This window comes from Hakea prostrata, chromosome 9 (genome assembly GCF_041222555.1).
Source record: "Hakea prostrata isolate BN-2017 chromosome 9, UWA_Hpros_2, whole genome shotgun sequence".
Classification (NCBI taxonomy): domain Eukaryota; kingdom Viridiplantae; phylum Streptophyta; class Magnoliopsida; order Proteales; family Proteaceae; genus Hakea; species Hakea prostrata.
In genome coordinates this window covers 17,576,409-17,599,817 of record NC_142608.1, presented here as the reverse complement: position 1 = coordinate 17,599,817, position 23,409 = coordinate 17,576,409, and positions in this window count along the sequence as shown.

The following is a 23,409-nucleotide window of genomic DNA, read 5'->3' as shown; positions in this document are numbered from 1 at the left end:
AGGTTTTGTTTATGGCTTGAAGATCATCTTAAGCAATAGTTTTTGTGTATGGCATGAAGATCATCATAAGCAATAGTCTGTACGCGAACAAGTAGATAAAATCTTAATCACTCAGTAGTACTGGAATCTTCTCCAGCGACGACGTTTCTCAGGTTTCTTTTCTACTCCAACTTAAATTTCAGATATCTAAGAATTAAACACAAGAACAAAGCGATATCAAGAAGGATTTGAATTGTGAAATTGAGCCAAACCTAGCTGGATTCATCTAACTCGTGATAATCTGTTACGAGTCTAAACCAGAAGAGTAATTAATGTTGTGTACATAAGAAAGAGAGGAATTAAGGCAATATACAAGAAAGATGTACATGAACATTGAATAGAAGAAAAACAACATAACCCACAAAGGAGATGAGGGAAGCCATGAAAGATGACTTAATTATTGGTTCCAAAGTCACTCGAAGAAATCCCTACTGAGTAAAGATGATTCAGAGAGGCCACCAGAGCTCTTTTCCCTCATCTGATCATGAGAAATCTCCCTTCTTGATGAAGAAACTGTAGAGATGTTGCTGTTGCTGGAGGTGGAATATAAGTTTGGATTAGAATCTGATGTCTTCCCTGTAAGCATCTGTACTAAGCTCCTGAAATTATTCGGATCTACAGTAATTGTCTGTGGGGTCTCAACATAAATTATGTTGGGCTTGATCGCTTGTTCCTGTGGAATTAATGAAACAGAAACAGAAACAGAACTCTCTTTTGCTTGCTTGCGCTTCATAGTCTTTGATTTAGGAGAGATGGTTTGGTCGGAACCAGCCATTCTTACCATTTCCAAAGTTCAATTAAAGAACTGATACTGGGTTGTCCAAAATCTTTATATTTATATTTTTCAAGATCAAAGCTTCAACTTTATGCTATAGCCTATATTGCCTTCACCAGAACTTCCTAAAATGGCCTGCAACTGCAACATTCATTGTTTTGCAAGAAACGTCTGTTCGTTGAAACTTCAAAATGTAGAAATTAGTTGACTTTAAACATTTCTTAGATTATATTAGGCAATTGGGTGAAGGTTATAGTTATGTTTTAATGGTACGTTCAACTTTGACTAATACCCAAATAAAGAAAAGAAGGTTTAACTTTGAAAGGGACCTAAATCCAATAGTTATCATCTAAATCCTCTTATTTTATTGATAATTAAGTCTTAAAAGAATTATTATTAATGAGCTGATGATTCAGATCACATTGTCAATTTTTCAGTGCACGCCACTCACAACAATCCATGACAAAACCAAGGGAATAAAATAAAAGAAATCTATAATTGGTGTGTAGTGCTTTGTTTGTGCAGAAGTCTTTGCCATCTAATTTAATCTTTTTGTTATTAGTAGAAACTATTATAGTTTATCTTAATGTAGGTTGGTCCACTAGTAAGATTCATATTTCTTAATGGAGAAGTTGTGGGTTCGATTCATATCTCATTTGTATAAAAATCGTTGTTCCATAATAATTTCAATCTTAAACTTTGTTTGTAATTAATGACGCCCTACCGTTGAGTTTCGTTAATTAAGTGATGACATGTCATCTTTGATTTATTCAAAAATTTCAAAATAATCCTAAAATTTTATATTACTTATTTACACTTAGTTCATTTTCCGTCCAAAACTTATTTACACTTTATATTAGATTACATCATATCCTTAATAATTAAAGAAAATACTAACCCTAAACCAAAAGTACTAAACAATCTTATTCTTGAATCAAAATAATAATAATAATAAATATATATTCTTCTCTTATCCATCCGAAGAAAAAGAAAAAGATTTTCCACCAAAAGAATTCACCGTAATACTTTTTTTTTTAGGTAAACCGGGTTTCTTATAGGGCCGCAACTAGGCCGGGTTGGGTCGGGCTTTTGCAATCCCAAGCCCAGCCCTATATGTTCTAATCTGAGTTCATTCCCGCCCTAACCCTAGTTTAGGGCCAATGATTATTGTCCCTGACCCTAAACCCTACAGGGCCAAACCAAGTCCATTCCTGCCCTAATTGGGCCTAATTGGGCCAAGTCGGAATGGGTTAGCCTTGATTGGCCCCGATGGCCTTTAGCCTTTGCCTTTGGCCGTCCTTGATCCTGATTGGCCCTGTCCTTAGCCCTGACCTTGATTAGCCCTGATTGGCCTTGTCCCTAGCCTTGATTGGCCCTAATTGACCCTGTCCTTGGCCCTAACCCTGATTAGCCCATTGGCCCCCCGTTACCCCCTAGACCTTGGCCCAAGCCTTAATTGGTCCTACCTTTAGACCTAAAATATCAAATGTATTCATAAAAAAATATATAACAATAATAAAAAAAAGTATTATAAGTAAAAAAAATCATAGAATATAAGATGATTCAAGCTCGTACAAATGATAAAATAATCAATAAGTTGAATTCTTTAAAGATATTAATTATCAATATACTAGCTTTTATTACTTAGGTGATGAAAATTGAAAATCCCTCCCATTGATATCCTTAGTCAACAAAAAAAAAAATCAATGATATAACTTAGTATTGTATTTCGAGTTAAAGAAAATTATATTTTATTACAAACATTTGGAACTACCCCACCCTGCAAAAAAAAAAACTGACAAAATGACTTAGTTCGAAAAATAAAAATCACCTTAAAAAACAATATAAAAAAAAGTGAACTCATAGTCTAATATGATCAAAATGACTAAAGGTTAAAGTTGAGACTTATAGTTATATCAATGTTAACGTGAAGATTAGGGTAAAAATCTAATACATGATCAGGGTCAAATTAACATTAAGACTAGAGCCAAAATTAGGGTTAGGATTGAGCCAAAATCAGGTGGATGCTTACTACATTGGTAATGATTATATAATTTTTTACAAAACATGATCATGTTTTTAAAATTTGACATGTGTCAAATATTCACCCATGTGGATTATAATTAATTCATCTCCATATGGGTGGAGGGGGAGGGTCCAGACTCAAATCAGGGCCAAAATCAAGGCCAAGATTAGGGTCAATATCAGGGCCAGGATCAGGGTTAGAATCAGAGCCAAAATCGGGGTCCAGAATTAAGGCTAAAATGAGGTCGGAATCGGGGTTAGAATCGGGGCTAAAATCAAGGTCAGAATCGGGGCTAAAATCAGGTCGGAATCGGGGCTAAAACCATGTCAGAATTAGGGCCAAGATTAGGATCAAAATTAGGGCCAAGATTATGGCTCGGGGCCAGATCAGGAGTCAAAATTAGGGTTAAAATCAAGGCCAAGATTAGGGCTAAAATCAAGGCCAGAATTAGGGATCAAGATTAGGGCCAAAATCAGAGATGGGATGGGATGGGTTGGGTGGGCCAGAGAGTAATCCCAGGCCCGCCCTTGGCCCTAATTCAAGGCTAGGATATTTTTGCCCTAACCCACCCTTAGGGCCAAAATCTTTAGCCCAAGCCCTATTTGGGCTCAAGGCGGGCTTAGGGCGGTCAGGACCGCCAGGGCCAAACTTGCACCCCTAGTTTATTAACTTTGTAATTCTAGAAAAGTAAAATAAACATTAAATATCCAACCATAATGGTTTTTTAACACCGTTAAAAGTGAGGGAACAATAATAATTTCATAAAGAGCATAGTCTCATTAGTAATTAAGCTAAAGTACAGAAAATATAATAGTAATTATCTCTTATTATTGTTATTATTAATTTTTCACCATGACCAATATATTTTTTTGGATGAGAGCTAACGGCCTAATCTCTTTGAAGAGAATACACAATTGGTGAAGGAAATAACTGAATAAATAAAATATTATTTTAAAGGAACTATGGAATCATCAAATCCCTTTCTAAGTACATTGGACCAAGGGTTTACCAATGTGACATTTTGGATTTGCAATATCACATCGGTATTACAAAGATTCTTATATGCTGAAGTTAGGGGAAGGAAAACATCATGGTTGCACCTACACAGGTTACTAGATTAGTAAGATCTTTACTTTTCAATGGAGAGATCATGGGTTCGACCCTTGCAAATGACAAAGTTCCCTCTAAGATGTAATTGAGGTGAGCACAAGTTGGCCCGGATGAACCTCACACGCAAAAAAAAAACAAAAAAAATCACAGTTGCACCTACGCAACTAATTTTATAATTTCTTACAGTATTAAATGATGTGACAAATCTAAATTCCCGATAATAAATCCAAGCAAATCTATTTTTATCACGCACAGCAAATGTCAAATGATTTTTTAAAATTTTTTCTTTTTCCTACCAAAAAAATTTTGATTTTTTCTACCAAAATGATTTTTTTTATTATTTCATGAGTAACTGCTTCCCACGCTTTGACTTTGTTAATCTTAGATGCATTCTGTGAAATATATTAATAAGAATCCTTTCAAGATACATGAGAAAACGTAAACCTAACAAAATAAATATTAGTCATTACACGTAAACTGATGGAATCTTTCCCATGCTTCTTTGTTTTGTTTTTTGTTTTTTTTTCCCGGTAAATACGTTTATTTGTTTTTGGACGGAAGATTTTTTTTCTTTTTCCAAAAAAAATTATGTAGGCACAAAAGTCTAGAAATATGTAGGTGCTTTAAGAAGATAGACACACCAAATACTTTCATACGTCAACCATTATCTGCAGAAGAAGAAATAAAATTGAAGAACTTAAATCCGAAGAAGATGAGTGGATTATCAAGTCTGAGGAACTAAAAAACTATGTCATTGACTTTTTCAAAGGCCCTTTTGGATGAGCAACAAGAACATGGTACTACTCTCTTCCCAATGTTTCGTACTTCTTTCTTCCCACGGTTTCCCTTCTTTAATTTAGATAGGATAGCTTGTCTTGAGAAGATATTAGAAGAAGATGAGGTTTACAAGATTGTTAGACAATTTAGCCCTTGGAAAGTACCCAGCCCGGATGGGTACCAAGCTACATTCTATCAGAAATCTTGGGGAATTGTGGCCCCCTCAGTAACCAAGATGGTTAAAGAGGCTTTTGAAGGAAACCTAGACCCAAAATTAAATGAAAGTTACCTTGCCCTTATACCTAAGGTTAACAAGCCAGAAAAAGTAACCCAATTTTGGCCAATCTCAATTTTGGCCAATCTCTCTATGCAATGTTGGCTTGAAAATTGTTACTAAGGTAATTGTTGCTCTATTGAAGGACTTTATGCCTACACTAATCTCTCTGAATCAAGTAAGTTTTGTTCTTGGGAGACACATACAGGAAAAAATTGTTATAGCTCAGGAGTTATTTCATGTCATGAGAAAGAAAGCTAACAAGCAATAGTCTATGGCAATTAAAATTGACCTTAAAAAAGCTTATGATTGGCTTCAATGGAGCTTTTTTGATGAAACTCTTAGATTGGCAGGGATTCCAGGTGGTCTGGTAGATGTTATTATGATGTGTATAATCTCATCCAGTTAAGTGTGTTATGGAATGGGGAAGCTGTTGATTTCTTCAAACCTTCAAGAGTGATTCGCCTAGGAGACCCTTTATCTCCATATATTTTTATAATGTTCATAGAACGATTAGTTCACTGTATTCAGGATGCAGGGGTTGGTGGGGAATGGAAATCCTTAAAGGCAAGAAGAAGAGGTCCATGTATCTCACACTTGATGTTCGCTGATGATGCGTCCAAAATCTGCTCAGCCCTTGGATCTCCACGTGATGTCTTGCAAAACGAAAGCGTCAGATGTGGCCCGACCGCTGGGGTCGGGAGTCCACCTCCGAAGGCTAAGTCGGTTGATGAACTTAATCACAAACGGCTCTGCTAGAAGCACGAGCTAATGAATGAAGAAACGGGAAAGGTGATCTAGATAGCAGACGCCGATAGTTTGGATCTATCGGTATGTATCCGAACCCGAGTCTCGAGATAGTATTCTTTTTGATCGATTGATCCCTCCCTCACCTTGTATGGTAGTGAGGTTTATATAGAGTGTACCTTCGAATCTCCTTCGTTGGATGCACTCGAGCCTTCTTCGGGTAGTCGTTGGATCTTATCAATAAGATCCATTGAGCGATAGACTTCTACTAGTTTGGGCTAGTAGAGGACTCCTGAGATAACCGTTAGGTTATGCGATAGTTATCCCTTTGATGATGATTATCCGCAGCCGTCGGTTTGAGTCTGTTGTCATCGGGGTGATTACCCTAATCCATAAGTAAGATTAGGGCACGCTTGCAGCAGAGTAATCTTTCTTCTTCAGCAAGCCATCTTCCGGCTCCGGTTCGCTTGGGAGCGATTCGGTTTTCTCCGTCTCGACCGGGGTCGAGGGTTGGACCAGGTATGAACCCGGTCGGATCATAAACTCTCCATATCACGAGCCCCCGGACCAGCGTTCGGTCGATCCCGAGGGCTTGGTTTTTAACCGGGTTCGTCGTCGATGATGATCTCTGCGTGCTTCATTAAATGTCATATCACATTTAATGCGGTGGTCACTTTTCCTCGAGCGTTGTGAGTGTAAGGCCACGTATCTTTGTTGCGCTTGATCTGCCGTGGCTCACGTCATCCAAGCGACGGTTTCCGAACGCCTATTTCGGATTCGTGAGTTCAAACTTTCAAAACGTCTTTGAATCTTGATCGTTGATTTTGAATCAATCTCGATCGTTCGGATTCCCGAACACTCGCAAGGGAGTTTTAAAAGCGGTTCATTGTCTTCGTAGGTTTCATTCTTCCCGTCCGGAATTTGAACCTTTGTTGTCCGCTTCGTGCCTTCCGCTCTCAAGCTTCCGTCTCACCGAATCGGTAAGTTTCTTGGTCTTTTCTTTTTGTAGTTCATCGTAACGAGTAATGGCGGACGATAGGGCTTCTTTAGTACCCCATGTTGGTGATAGCAGTGATGCTTTTGCTTCTCCCTGCTCCCGAACAGTCGGATAGTGATAACAAAACCCTAACCGTCCTCCGGGCAGGAGTTCGCTGAAGTTTCTCAAAAAGGTTTTGAAAGAAAAACCGAAACTTCTCCCCGTCCTTCTCGAGTCCGGATCTTCCAAGATTGTCGAGTCTTCTAGGCAGCCTCAAACCTCCGGGTCCAATGGTGGGCTCTGGCTCTGTTCCTTCCATTTATAATGGAGAAACCCTTCTTTCAAGCTGTCCAAGATTTTGACCTTCCTTCCTCATATCGAGTTAGGGCTCCCCACCCCGATGAGAGGGTTGATTCATCCCTTTCGGGTGAATTTTCTCTCGTACATAGATGCACCGGAAAGCGGGGTTCACTTTCCCTTTTTTAATCCTTTATTCTCCGCAGTTTTGAATCACTAGAACATTTGTCCCGGAATGCTCCTCCCCAATAGCTGGCGTCTCATCGTCGGCTTCTTGGGTTTGTGTTTTGAGCTTGGCATTACGCCATCTCTTTCTCTTTTTGTACATTTTCATGTTCTTTCTATCTCCCATCCTCCCGGATGGGTCTTTCTTTCCAAAAGCAATAAGGCTGAACTTGATTGGAGGGGCAGCATCCTTGTCAAAGGAACTTGCCCTTCTAATCACAAAAGATGGCGCGAACGATACTTTTTCCCGTCGAGCGCCTCCATCAGATCTTAACTTCCCGACCACCTGGAGGAGGTTTACTTCTTCATCTGAAAGTAACCGGGGCCTTCCCTTATCCAAAGAAGACGAGGCGGCCATCAGGAAGATCAAATCCATTCCGTGGTATCAAGAGATACATGGATATGAAATGGAGTATAACTCCATCCTTCAGTACTGGGGCTTGGCTCATTGTGAGCTTCTAACCATCATCCTTTGATTTGACTGAAGTGATATGTCTTGAATTCCGATTCTTGTCCTTCTTCTTTGCGGTGCCTCCCCGAACGAACCCCGAAAGCCTGCGGGTGAAGGCCGCTAGGGCCGTTGTGACAGCCGAGCAATGATCGCCTGGGGTCTTGACCGCAGATCAAGAGGTTTCTCTTCCCTCTCCCGACCCCTCTTACAGGGGTATCGGGAATATCAGGCCCGTAGGCGATGCTTCGGGTAAAGGGAAGAAACCAATGGTGGAGAGGGCTAACGTCTCCTCCTCTGTCCGAACCAAGAGGAGGCATGACACAATTGATGCTCCCTCCAACAAAAAATCCAAAGCTTCGACGGATGGTGAGGAAGTCTTCATCCCCCATTGGACCCCGAAGATGACCGACAAGGTCACTCGGGATCCCGAGAAAGCTGCAGAGTGGAGCTCCCTCGGCCTTGCTCCTTCGATCGCCGGAGTTTGAAGCCCTGGATGACACCTCCCTTGTTAGTCAATCTACAAGGTACCGGTCTTCTTGCTTACTTATGTTTTCATAATTTCTTATGACTTCTTCCGATATCTTCCGTCTTCCCGGAATGCTGTGTTGAGCTTTTATCAACACATGGAAGCATTGAGCCGGGTTGGTCGCACCAGCTCCTTGCTGCAAAATTGTGAAGAGAAATTGGCCAAGGCCAATTCTGAAATAGACCCATTGACCGCAGCTACTATGGAGCTGCAGAAAAGCATGAGGAAGAAGTGATCTCCCTCAAGGAAGCTCTTGAAGCTCGAAAATTCGTGTCTCTGCTGCCGAGCGCGAGGCCGGGAAGCAAAGGCAGCTGCCACGTTGTTTGGTGACAGCCTTGAAATCAAAAGTAGGGAGCTCGAAGAACATCCGAAGTTGGCAATCCCTAGCAAGCCCGAGCATATAAAGCCGGACCTTCGGAAGGAGTGCATTCGGAAATACCCGAACAGCGTACCTTTCTCCGAATTGCTAGGTTTCTACAACATTCGGGCTTATCGCATTGGGCGAACGACGTTTGGGGAGCGGATCCTTGGAACGATCCCCGACTTCGACCGCTCCTTTTCGTGAGGTATGCCACCCGAGGTCTTCGGGAAAGTTGGTATGGATCTTCCAGACCGGGCTCGGGGAGAAGATGATCCTTTTCTAGCTGACCCTCAATATGAGGCATATCGAATGACGAGCCGGCACTTCCGAGGAGAAATCACAAGCCGAGTCTCAAGTTGTTGTCTGTAGAGGATTCAGCCGATGCCACTCTTGAGGAAGGCTCTTCTCATGGTCCTGAGAAAAGTCATCCCGACCGGGGTCCCTCGGGCAACAATGAAGAAAAGGCTTAGGGAGTTGTTCTTTTGTAAAGATGTACCCTCAATTTAATGAATAGACATTTCTTTATTCATGTTGGCCTCAAAATTTCCCCGTCTCCCGCCGAAGTATTGCCTTGAATATCAAAGTATTAATGATAAAACTTATCACTTAACTTTTCATTCCTCGCGAATAATGATCTTGTAGAAATATTGTGAAGATGCATTTCGGAAGATGCGTTAATCTTCCCCACTACTTCATTTATTGCAAAGTCCGCACGTTTCCCTTCGCGAAGTTCAAACGTGTTCCCGCTTTTGTGTACCATTCACTGTTTCCAATGAATCGGAAATACATCCATTATTTTAATGGCGGTGCGACGATTGGAGGTTTCTCTCGCATCAGTGCTCGCTTCCACATGTTTCCATGTGGCATCCCTCGTTGATCTTGCTTTTTGCGGATTTCGAAGCGTCGTTTCGATCCGGGTCGTCGCTTGTCCTTAGCCTTCAACCGTCGTCTTATACCTTAGGCTATTTAAAGCCTTCGTGGGTACTCTCCATCTATCCCGACTTCGCAAGATAGATTTGCTAAAGTGCCAAAGCAACCTTTCGTCCTTCGGCCCGCTTCCGTATTCCTCGTACTCCAACGATGACTCTATCCATTTCGAATAAGTGAGTTTTTTGATTTCTCATCTCTTTCCCCACTTCCCCCGAAGTAACCGCACAGTAGTTATACTTGGGGTTTAGGTTGTTGGTCTGTCGAAGCTTTAGAAAACTAGGGTTTCCCCATTGTTGTCGTGTGTTTATTTCCGATCGATACGGCTGGTTTTTTTGTTGTTTTGCTTAGTGGCTCCCAAGATCAACCCGAACTTTATCGAGCAAAATCTTGCAAGAAAAGGGTTGCGTCGGTGGTGGTTGGGGCCAGTGTGGTGGTTTCAGCTAGTGAATCCTCCAAGCGTAAGGCGATCGCTGGCGATGAATCTTCAAGTCGATTCCCGCAGCTTCGTTGATGCCGTCCCTACGCCTCCTTTGCCCGAAGTGATCGTCGTCTTTCCCAGAAGATCTTGATCACTCCGTTGCCGATGGTGCTGCCGGCACCCCGCCGGTGAGCTCGTTGGTGAGCTTGTTGGTGCACCCCCGAAGAAGACTCTTCGGGCATCCGAGGCAACTATGTTGGCGTCTCGATGAAGGTGTGGTCCCAAGCAGGTGTTGCTCCTATTTCTAACTCCAGTGCTTGTTTGGCATCCTCCTCCTCTCCTTCGAGTTGGAGGATTTTGCCACCAGGAAGCGCCGTCGGGTGACAAGTGATGAAGCTCAGCCTTTGCTTGGTGTAGTTCATCCTTCTCATCCTTCGTGAATTAGTGTCAAACGAGTTTGACAAAGCGTTGAATGGTGTACCGCGTCGAATGACTTCGAGAGCCAGCTTCTTTCCAAACTTCCAGATGAAGTCTTTACGAAGTCACCGGTGATGTAAGTCTTTCTTCATTATCCTCGATTTTGAAAATTACTTTTTCGCTCCTCGCTAACTCGAAAGTTGTTTGCAAGAGTCTTCTTGGTAACTTCCACAACCAAGTGGAAGCAGCACTAGACTCAGAGGTTGAGCAATGAAGTTTCTAGGCTTCGGGAAATCTCGAAGCTAAAGATGTTGAGATTGCTCGCCTTCGGAATCTAGCTTGGGAGGTGGCGGGAGAAAAGAATTCGATGATTGGTCGCTTGGTCGGACTTGGATGATGCCGGGGAGAAGATCCGGCGACCGGAGCGGACAGTTGGAAAGTCGGGAGCTAAAGGATCTGAAACATTACCCGAAAGGCAAGATGTCGTTCCTTTGCCCGAATCCCTTCCAACGGATGTTCGCAGAGCCTGCGCTTCAAGTATTTACACGGAAGCCTTTTGTTGATATGCTGAATGCTTATAACTTGCGGCGATCGGGATGGTGAGAATGAAGTATGGGAATCAATATTAAGGAAAGATCCTCATTTTGATACGACTCCCTACAGTCGTTTGCCATCCCGAAGTATTTACCGACCTGGGTATTCCTCCTCCCGATCGGACCAAGGATAAGATTGATCCTCCACCTTCCGATCCATATATTATGCAATATCTGGAAGATTCTCCTGTTTATTCTCCGCTGGAAGAAGTCAATTATGACGAGCTGCCGAATGCAGTTTGGTCGAGGACCATTCTTCTCCTGGACAAGCCGGACAAAGAGTATGAAATTGCGGAGGATTTTCTGAATATCGAAATATTTTTGTAATCCTCATTTCTTCTCTTCTTTTCCTTGACTCCCCACCAATGGTTGACTCATATGTTTGTTCTAGCAAAGTCGCGTCGTCACGCCCTCCCACCGGTACCCTATCCGGCATACCCGAGAGTGTGATCCACAGCCCGAAGATCGGGTATCGAGTGATCAACCTCCCACATAAACAATAACATAATCATGAACAATCATAACAAGAGTGCGGAAGATAAATCATAGATCCAATAATGAAAGAATGAATCATAAACGAATCGAATAATAGATATAATCGAGTATCAAACAGATAAGTAAAGTGAAGCAAAATCCCACTTTACATCCAGCGGAAAAGTAGCTCTAAAGAATAAACTAGACAAAATCTAATCCCAGTAGCAAGTACATTGGGTAACTAAATTATTCTCCACTTTATAGACGACATCCTTGTATGTATAGATCTCATAAATAGCACAAGGACGCTTCCACTCAATGGTCGGACTAAGCATCGTACGGAGCATAACCACTGCGGGATCTTGAGTAATTGTGGTAACCGCAATCACCTTCCCGGAGATATGTCTCTTCGCCTTACGCTTCTTCATAGGGACCGTCATAATACTCGACTGCAGGATAGTCTAACAACATTGTACAATAAAGGAATGAGTTTCAAAGAAACCCAGTAAGGCGGTTAAAATCCATAATAACATAAATGGCAGGATTCCGAACAAACATAAATGCAATATGATATGAGACAGGCAATGAATGAATGAATCTAACTCTATGGATGCTGGTCTCTATTGGCGGACATGCTTTAAGTCATAGCACCGTACTTCTTTAGGAAAGTCCACTCACATCCTCAACCATTTAAGATATCTTGGATTCTCTCACGGATCATTTCACCGGTCTTGAGCAGCCGTTTGGTAATGGGTCCTTCATCCCTCGGGACAAACCTTGGCAGGGGGTTAAGTCAACACACTCTCTCACAACCATTTGGTATAAGTCGGCGCATGTCGGGGTAAAACCTAGCCAAATGCAAGTCTTCTACTTGGTTACATCAAGTCGATCCAGATACTTCCATTCCTTGTCCCCGACGATCCTTTCCGGTATCCTTCACACTAGAGTCAGCGATCCTATGGCACCGACCAACTCGGACTACGGACTCATCAACCCTATTGGTTATCCACATATGGTAAACGGGAAGCTCTCACGTCCTCTCACGGGTTGGTTACCGGTCTTAAGCGCCCGTGAGCCCAAGTCTAACCATATGCAACCCTACCAATAAATGGCCCCCACAATGTGATTCCTGTCCTCTCACGGGTTGGTTACCGGTCTTGAGCGCCCATGAATCCCCATTGCTACCACGGGTCGTCGGTCTCAATACCCCTCCGATTAGGGTCGACATAACAGGACATCCTAGCCAAACACTACTAGACAATCCTAGATATGTCATCCAACAGTTTAGGAAGGTGTCCAGAGGGCATCTCCGGAAACATCCCATAATATTCCCGTAGTAGTCCAAGGACGAAGTATCGAAAGGACACCTCTCCTTTCCAAACCATACGTAAGCATACACATGCATCAATTCATATCATCACATATATGGTAACTACATATATGGAAAGAAATCGAGTATTACAATCACTTGTATAACATTGGTAAGTAAATCATACATGAATCAATTCAATATGAATAAGTAATGCTACCGTAATCAAAGTTATGCAACAGTAGTATATCATTGTAAGAATCTAATTTAGGAAACATATTCCGATATTCAAATATAGAAACTAGATTCATGCTATCTATGTAATTAAGGAAATAACCATCCTTACCTTTTATAACTCGCAAAAGGATCCTAAGAAATCAAGTAAGATCTTGGCAAACTTGAGAAGAAGGTCCTAAACAAGTATATACAACATATTAGGAAAGATCCCTAACAGAAAATATATCAAAACATCCGAAACAGACCAATTCTGGAGTTGCTGTACTCATTGGTCGAGTGGATTGGTCGAGTGGTCCAGTCGACCAATCAGTCGACCAATGCAGAGAGTAGCCTATAAAATCAGAGTTTTAAGATATGAAATCCGAATTTGGTGGTTCAAAAGGGTACTAATCAAGGGGTAGACTACATCAGTAGTATTCTAGCATATAGGGGACCTCAAAACACTAATCAAATCAAGGTATCAAGATCCAAATTAGGAAACAAAAAGTTACCATAATTAACTCAAACATGGATCTTGATGAATTTGAAATAGAAAACAAGGACAAGAACTATAGGAGGATGGATCATTGCTTTCGGTAATGAAAACATGAAAACATGCATAGGTCTTCATGGAATAAGGCTTAGAAGCATAAATCTAAATAAGGAAATAAAACCTATCATATATGTAACTATCATGCATCATGAAGAACACATAGTAAGGTAGAAGAGAACAACTAGAATTCTATGGATTATGGATCATGGAAAGAAAACACAACCATTAACCACTAACATGATCAATGAAAGAAGATCCAAAGAGATCGAATTCAGATTAGAAGATTAACAGAGATTAAATCATGGTTTGATCATGAATCCTTCAAAAGCTTGCAATGATCATGGTTAAGATCATTGTTCTAGCCTTAAATCCTTAGGATGATCATGAGAACATGTTCAGAGATGTTTGCAACAGAGGATGCAGCATCTCTTCTACTGTCTCAACTCAAAAAGGAAAGAAACACAAAGATGGAGGAGAAGAAGAGAGAGTAGACATACCTTTTGATGCAAAAAGAAGAGTTCCGACGAAGATCCGTCAAGAAAACACCAAGGATGCAAGAGAGATGACTTGCAGAGGTCTTTGGTTCGTTCCAGAGAGTTTGGAGGCAGCAAATACGAAGTGGACTCGAGGTTGGACTTAAATAGAGCAAGAATCAACCTAATTGCCAAAGACAGACTCATTGGTCGAGTGGATTGGTCGACTGGCCCAGTCGAGCAATCAGTCGACCAATGCAGACAGCAAGGCCAAAACAGGGAATTGAAGGTCCAGATCAAATCCAAACCTAAAGGGGTTTTGCACACAAGTCAAGTGACTTACCTAATAGGTAGAAATGCCTTCAAACCAAGATAGAGAGCACTCCAAGTCCATCAACTAATTAGATCTTCATCAGAATTCAGTTTCCATAAATAGAACCTCATCATCAACTTTCATGGATTCAAAGCCAGACACCAAGTCCTCTACTGGGATGGCCCAAAGCTGACTTCTTACTTTACTTCGGGTCATCGGACCTACAAACAACAAGGTTTCCGGGTCAAGGTTAGGGCTGGGTTTCACGGCGTCGATCTTGTATAACTTGTTAACAGACACCTGTAATGACTTTCTTCTTTGATCAAAGATTGTATCCAGCTCTTGTAATTATTTTGATACTGGCCTCTTTGGATCTTCTGAAGAAATAAGAAATTACTTTATCTTTGAACTTTGCTAGCTACTTGAATCGCCGTTGCATTAGGTCTTAGTTGTCTGAAACAATGCCTTTACTTAAGGATTTCCGGAGAAATACAATAAGTCTGAGAAGGAACTCACTCGGGTTTTAAACCGATGCCTTATACTTAAGGATTTCCGGAGAAATACAATAAGTCTGAGAAGGAACTCACTTGGGTTTTAAACCGATGCCTTATACTTAAGGATTTCCGGAGAAATACAATAAGTCTGAGAAGGAACTCATTCGGGTTTTAAACCGATGCCTTATACTTAAGGATAATTCAAAAATTCAATAAGTCTCGAAGGAACTCACTCGGGTATCAAACCGACGCCTTGCAAAAGGAACTCACTCGGATTTTCATCCGATGCCCCGACTTAAGAAAGTTCGAAAAATTTTCCATAAGCGTTGAAGTGTTGAAGGACCCACACAAATTTTCATCCGATGCCTTATAGTTGGATCTTGTTCTTGAATGTGGTGTATGATGCCCCCCAATCAAAAGATAGTTTGTTGAAAGCCAAAAATTGCATTGATTGAGTTGAAAATGATTACATCACGAACAAAATCGAAATCATCCTCAAGGATAAAACTTTTTGAGATGCCTAGCATTCCACGAACGATCCAACTCTTTCGGGAATCTATGTTCTTCAGCCCTGTAAGCTCGAACCGACCGGTTTCACAACCTATATGGTCCTTCCCAGGAAGGGTCCAACTTTCTTTGGTGACGTGGGTCGGAAGCTAGGGTGTTTCTCAACACCAAATCTCCGGCTAAGTACCGACGATTCTTCACTCGAGTATTATAATGAGATGCTATCCTTCTTTGATAATGTTGAGTTCGTGCTATTGCCTTTGCCCGAACTTCGTCCAACAAATCAATACTATCAAGCAGTCCTTGTTCATTTGCTTTTTCCTCGAACTCACGATCCCGTAACGTCCCCGCCATTATCTCCACAGTGCCAATGCTCGGATCCATATGCCAACCTAAATGGAGTTTCTCCTGTAGGTGTTCGAACCGTAGTTCTATAAGCCCACAATACATTATGTAGTTCTTCGACCCAAGAAGCTTTGTCACTTCGAGTCTTCTCTTTATTCCTTCCAGAGCGTTCGGTTAGTAACCTCTACCCGGCCATTGCTTTGGGGGTATGCCACCGAGGACATACGATGCTCGATCATATATGTTCCACAGAATTGCTCAAATTGTGGACAATGAACCGAGTACCATGGTCGATGACAATTATCTTTGGAATCCCAAAGCGATATATGATTGATTCAAGCACAAATTTCTCCACTTTTTCTCATAATTGTCGCGCATCGGCTTCTACCCATTTTGTGAAGTAATCAATTGCTACTATTAGATATTCCCGTCCGCTTGATGCCTTGGTGAATTTGCCCATGATATCAATTCCCCACATTGCAAAGGGAATGGGATTTAGAATTGAAGTCATAATTTCCCCGGGCGCTTCGATACTATAGCATGAATTTGACAGTTCACTACATCGACGAACGTAGTCCATAGCAGCCTCTTGGATCTTAGGCCAATATAACCCAAGTCTTAGAATTTAGTGGGCCAGGGCTCGCCACCCATGTGAGCGCCACAAATTCCTTCATGAACCTCACCCAAAGCTGATTTTACTCCTTCGGGGCCTATACATCTCATAAGGGGTCCAGCATAAGATCTTTTGTATAGTCTCCCATTCCGAATGACAAATCTAGCTGATCGAATCTTGATCAACCTTGCCTCTACCGGATCCTCGGGTAACTTGTCATCTCTTAGATATTCGATTATTGGATCCATCCAAGAACGTTCGCTTCAATATAAGAAATTTCTTTCTCATGATAACTTGGAAAAGTTACCTCTTCAATGTAGACCGAATGGTCTAGATTCTTTTCTTGGCATTGGCTAGTCGGGATAGCTCATCCGCCACCGAATTTTCATTCCTCGAAATCCGAGATATCTTCAAATTCGAAATTGGTTCGAAATGCCCGCACTATCTCCCGATATTTTTGCAAGCGTGGTTCTTTAATGCCATACTCCCCCCGGACTTGGTTGACTATAAGTCGAGAGTCACTATAAATAGTAACATCTGCAATAGCTAATGCCTTTGACAACCGAAGTCCCGCTATCGTGGCCTCATATTCCGCTTCGTTATTACTTGCATCAAATGCGAATCTCAAAGCATATCGAATAATAAATCCCGCTGGACTTTTTAATAGAATTCCAATACCGCTTCATCTTTATTACTCGAACCATCCACATATACCTCCCAAGTGGTTGGTATAATGGGATCCTCAATAATGGGTTCCATGGTGCAGTAGTTTCTACTACAAAGTCGGCTAATGCCCGAGCCATGATTGCGGTTCCGGGCTTAAAACTCACTTGGAACTCACTTAGCTCAACCGACCAGGATACCATCCTTCCGGACAAATCAGGTTTGTTAAGAACTTTACTAAGAGGAAAAGTTGTAAATACCTCAATTGGATGAGCCTGAAAATATGGCCTTAGCTTCCGGCGGCCATCATGAGAGCCAGAGCCGCTTATCAATTTGCGAATATCTCATCTCCGCATCTAGCAACACGCGGCTTACATAGTAAATCGGCCACTGTTTCTTATCTTTCTCCCGAACAAGTACCGCACCGACCGCCGAAAGGGATGTCGCTAGATATAGCTGTAATATTTCCCCTTCTCTGTCCGGACAGGATCGGTGGTTGTCCAAGTGCTTCTTTTAATTCCTCGAAAGCTTTCGGCACTCTTCATCCACTTTGCTTCCTTATCGCCCTTCAGTCTTTAAGTGCCTTGAAGAAAGGCAAACATTTTTCTCAGACTTGGAGATAAATCGATTTAAGCCAGAACTCTCCCTCGTCAAACATTGTACATCCCGAACGGTTTTGGGAGCCTCCATATCAATCGAGCTTGTATTTTGGCAGGATTTGCCTCAATTCCCTCTGTGATACCATGAAACCCAAGAATTTGCCCGAGGAGACTCCAAAGGCACATTTTTCGGGTTCAACTTCATTTGATGTTTTCTCGATCGAGAAAACCTCGACAAATCTCGCAATGTGATTTGCTTTTGTAAAGCTTTTCACCAGATGTCGTCAACATATGCTTCAACATTCTTTCCTATCGGCTCTTTGAAAATCTTGTTGACGGCCCTCTCGATATGTTGCTCCCGCATTCTTCGTGCCAAAAGGCATGACCTTGTAATAATAGCTTTCATGATCAGTCATGAAAGCCGTATACTTCTCATCCTCCTTATTCATAAGGATCTGATTATACCCGAGTAGGCATCCATGAAACTTAAAGTTTCATATCCCGTAGTAGCATCTATCAAGAGGTCAATCCGAGGCAACGGGTAGCAATCTTTTGGGGAAGCTTTGTTTAGATCCGTGTAGTCCGTACACATCCTCCACTTCTCATTCGCCTTTTTCACCATCACCACGTTGGCCAACCAAGTTGGGCACTCGATTGGTTCTATGAAACCAGAATTCTTAAGTTTTTCAACTCGTTCCGAACGGCTTCATACTTTTCAATAGAGAAATTTCTTCTTTTCGTATCACCGGTTTCGCCTTAGGGTCTATCCAGAGTTTGTGCTCGCAATGGCCCGATCAATCCGAGCATGTCCTCAGCAGACCATGCGAATACATCTTTATTCCGTGAAGAAATAACTTCAACTCATCTTTAAACTCTTCCACTGTTCGGACCCGACATAAGTAATCTTTTTCTCATCCTCGGTACACAGCTGGATTTGCTCCAGTTTCTCCACCGGTTCGGGCCTTTGCATCTCTGTCTCTTCCCGATCATCTCGAACTTCTATGGGGAGGGCAGAACCTTCCTCGAACCCTCCTTGTCTTTTAAATAGGCAACATAACACAGCCGAGAGATCTTTCGGTCGAGGAGACTTGACCGATTCCCATATCGCCGGGAATTTTATCTTCAGGTGCTTTGTCGAAACAATAGCACCTATCTTGGATAAAGATGGTCGCCCGAGAATCATATTATAGGCTGGTAGTTCTCAAACCACCAAAAAATTGATTCGGACAGTTGTTTCTTTAGGAAAACTTCCAATGGAAAGATCCAACTGAACCGATCCTTCCGCTATCGCAGATGATCCCGCAAAGCCATATAGATGTGTAGATGAAGGTTTCATCAAGTCCCGATCCACCTTCAATTTTTGATACACTTCGTAAGAAATTAGGTCAGCTGCAGACCCCGTATCAATCAATACTCTATGCACTTCCCCCGTGCAATCTCTACCTTGATGACTATAGCATCATCATGAGGTAAACAAACATCTCTTTCGTCTTCTTCGCTAAGTGATAGAATCTTCACCATTCAGCTTCTTCCGCCTCGCGCCTCTCCGGCTCCAACAAATTTGGATTTGGTTTTTAAATTCCGGAATGATTCGGGCTCTGGACCCCCGAAGATGGTAAGAATCGGTGACCGAGTAGCAGCTTCAATCACCTCCTTGCCTTTTTTAGACTTCGGGCCTCCCTCGATCGTTCGAACTAACCGAACGATTCCTTATAGGGGCAGCCGCATGTGGCCCACGTGGCTCCTCCCTTCTCCTCGCTAACAAAATTGGACAGATGTCCCCGAGATATCAATCTCTCAATATCCGCCTCGGATGATGACGAGCCATTAGTGTAATGACCATAGTCCTTGTGGAATCGGCAATACTTTTCCCGATCCTACCGCTCTCCGGGTTTCAAAAGAATTTTAGGCGGCCACTTCAAAATATTTTTTCTTTTGAGGATATTCAAAATATCGGCCCGAGGAGCATTCAATGGAGTGTACTCACTTCTACCGGGGGATCTTTGGCGCCAAGGTTGGGATCTTCCAACCCGATCGTGAACATTCTTCTTTGGCTTCGCTCGCTCAGAGCCTTTTGTTCCTTATTGGAGACTTTATTATCTCCTTGGCGCGCATCTAGAATCTCCATGACTTCACCGCTTCGGCATCTCTGTACCAACTCAGATAAGTCGTGGGTATATCTTGTAGTAATAACTCCAGGAGTTTCCGATTTGTGAGTCCCGTGAATAGAGCGGTTCGGCTACTGTTCATCCAAGTTTTCTATCTCCATCGTCACTTTGTTGAATCTTTTCGAAACTCTCCGATCGATTCGTTCTTTCCTTGTTTGACAAGAAACAAGGTTTCTTCCGTTTTCTTGACTCGTATCCCACTGGAATCGCCCTATGAATTGGCGTGCCAATTCGCCACGCTTACGATCCTTCCCGAGGGGAGGTTAGAAAACCACTTTTGTGCCGCTCCGTTAGAGATGAACCGAAACCCCGCATAAAATTTCATCGAATTACGAAATCGCCATGGTCTCGTTGGTAATAGCCGATGTGAGTGTTGGATCTCCGGAGCCATCGAATGTTGAGAAGGTAAGCAAACGGAAGTTATGGGGAAACCGATATCTCGCAATTGGCTCAGCAAAAGGAGTCTTCCGAATGACTGAGTAAATATCCTCATTTATTCTTCCCCTTAGCCAATCGCCCTAACTTCTCATTGATGTTGGCCAATTCTTGACCAACTGGGTCGGGTGATCTTCAAGCAATACGATCACGACCTCGATTAACACGATCATCACGTGCTACTCGATCATCACGAACAGCCCGTCCTTCACGAACGTTCTCTCGTCACGAACCGCTCGATCATCACGAACGGTTCTTCGACAGTGGGTGAGTGAGTTCTTACCCCTGTATCCAACCTTGTATTTGAATCAGTTGTACTCTCTTGCAGTCTGTCGAACCGATCGCCTCGCCTTGGTTGATCATCAATCCTCCGAAGTCCTCGATCTCCTTCACGGAAATTCTGATCAACATTCCGGTCTTCAGCCATTCTTTGGTCACGTGGTATTTGATCACGTGGCAATGCACGTCTCTCGAATCTTGTTGATCGGGTTCTTGTGGTAAAACCACTCGCCCGGTGAGCACGCGGAGTGCTTGGCTCACCTCCAAGAGTTGAATCTTTACCTGATCCAATTGATCTTGGATTGTATCAAGAGGAAGATTACGTCCTCCCTGGCCATTATCCACCTCGATAGGATTTTGGCTTTCCGGGGAATATCTGGATTATTCACCCCGTGTATCCGAACACCGGAATTGCGTTGTGCGGCGGCTGCTGCGGCTGCCGATCTAGTCACCATGGCTTTTTCAAGTCGTTTCCCACAGACAGCGCCAAATAATGCGTCCAAAATCTGCTCAGCCCTTGGATCTCCACGTGATGTCCTGCAAAACGAAAGCGTCGGATGTGGCCCGACCACCGGGTCGGGAGTCCACCTCCGAAGGCTAAGTCGATTGATGAACTTAATCACAAACGGCTCGCTAGAAGCACGAGCTAATGAATGAAGAAACGGGAAAGGTGATCTAGATAGCAGACGCCGATAGTTTGGATCTATCGATGTATCCGAACCTCGAGTCTCGGATAGTATTCTTTTTGATCGATTGATCCCTCCCTCACCTTGTATGGTAGTGAGGTTTATATAGAGTGTACCTTCGAATCTCCTTCGTTGGATGCACTCGAGCCTTCTTCGGGTAGTCGTTGGATCTTATCAATAAGATCCGTTGAGCGATAGACTTCTACTAGTTTGGGCTAGTAGAGGACTCCTGAGATAACCGTTAGGTTATGCGATAGTTATCCCTTTGATGATGATTATCCGCAGCCATCAGTTTGAGTCTGCTGTCATCAGGGTGATTACCCTAATCCATAAGTAAGATTAGGGCACGCTTGCAGCAGAGTAATCTTTCTTCTTCAGCAAGCCATCTTCCGGCTCCAGTTCGCTCGGGAGCGATTCTGTTTTCTCCGTCTCGATCGGGGTCGAGGGTCGGACCAGGTATGAACCCGGTCAGATCATAAACTCTCCATATCAGCTAATGATGTAGTGCTTTTCGCGGAAGAAAAAATTGACCAAATCACTGTCATCAAGGATTGTTTAAATAACTTTTGTAGGGCTTCAAGAAGTAACGTGAGTAGCTTCAAGACAAGAATTTTCTTTTCTAAAAATGTAAATCGTAGCCTAACTCAGGAAATTACTTAGCGGTTTTATAGAAACAACGGAAATTGAATGGTATCTGGGCATTCAAATCTAGAATGGGAGTATAAAAAAATGATAACTATACTTGTCACACTCCACCCAGCTAGATCCGGTCATACCTGAATAGTTATGGGGGTGATACACTACAGGACCAAGGTTCAGTAACAAACCATACAAATATACGGTATAACATAATCCAAGGACAAGAATAAGTCAAGTTTAAATATCCAATCATGAAATCTGAAATATTAAGTTACAATCGTCCATGTCTAAGGTTAAATAAAATAAACATAAAAATCTGGAATAAGAGAGTAGTTGTTTGCGGTGGAAAAAGATTAAATATCCTAATAAAAATACCCTTGCCTCTCTCAAAAGATATCAAAGTATAAATGTAAAATAGTGCCATAAATGACACTAGAGAGTCCCTAATCATGACGAGGTCTCTATCCTAGGAGCAGTCCTGGCACGAGCACAAAACTTCATACGCATCCACTTCCTCTCCAGTTGGTCCCTCAAGATAATCTCCTAGCGACGGATCCTTCATTTGAATGGAGTCCTCTTAACTTGTAGAGTAAATCTAAAGAAACATACATATACAAAGGAATGAGTTCCACACGATTCAATGAGGTCAACTCAACAATCATGTCATGCATTCATTCACAATTTTCACATCACATATATAAGATGATAATGTAATTAATGACAATAATATGATAAATGCATGGTTATGATGTTGTGCTCTTAAATTTATCATGAAGTCTCTATAGTAGACACGCATTAAGTTAAATACCAATCTCCTTTGGGTGGTCTCAGTCACTCTCCCTCAACAAGAGACATCTATTGGGTTATCTGTGGTTGTTGGATAAAGTCATGTCAACCATGGTTGGGGGTATAAGTCACTACTCTCTCACATCACCATTTGGCATGAGATTTGACGCTTGTCAAGGATAACTCTAGGCCCAATGCAAAGTCATACAGTCTTGTACATATGGTGTGAATATCTCCCCTCATGCCTCGTGCCCTTTTGGTTCCATACCTCCCACCTATAAATGGTATCCTCAACGGGAGGCATCCGTTGGATCCCATTCCTTAACCCAATGGTCATCCACATATAATAGACATGATGCTCTCCATGTCCTCTCAAGGGTTGGTTATCGGTTTTGAGCGCCCAAGAGCCCTTATTTTTTGTACGCAACCCTACCATTCTATGATGATAGTGGGCCAGCTTGACATCATAGGACCCAGCCACTGACATCACGAGTTAACCAGCTTCAATAGCCCTACCAAAAGGTAGTAGCACTCAAAGGGATATCTAGCCCAACACTTCTAGACACCTATACTAGGTTGAACCAAATTTAATGGAGAGACACGAGCCATTACATTGAAAAGTGGTAGAGAAATAAACACTCCTAATGTAACATTGGAGGAGCAGAAAAGGAATAGCCAGAGAAACAAGATAACTCTAAACCTATTTATTTATATGCTTCCACACCCGTCCCCCCCCCTCCCCAAATCAAATATTTCTTTTATTCCTTTTCCTGATAGGTGTTAAAAAGAAAGAGGACCAATAGTTCCTCAACTTTTTAGATGTCTTCAAGAAACTGAAAAATTAACATTCCTTTTGCAAATGCAATCTCCCAAATGTCGAGCTATATGAAATTTTTAAAGGAGATCATTGCAAAG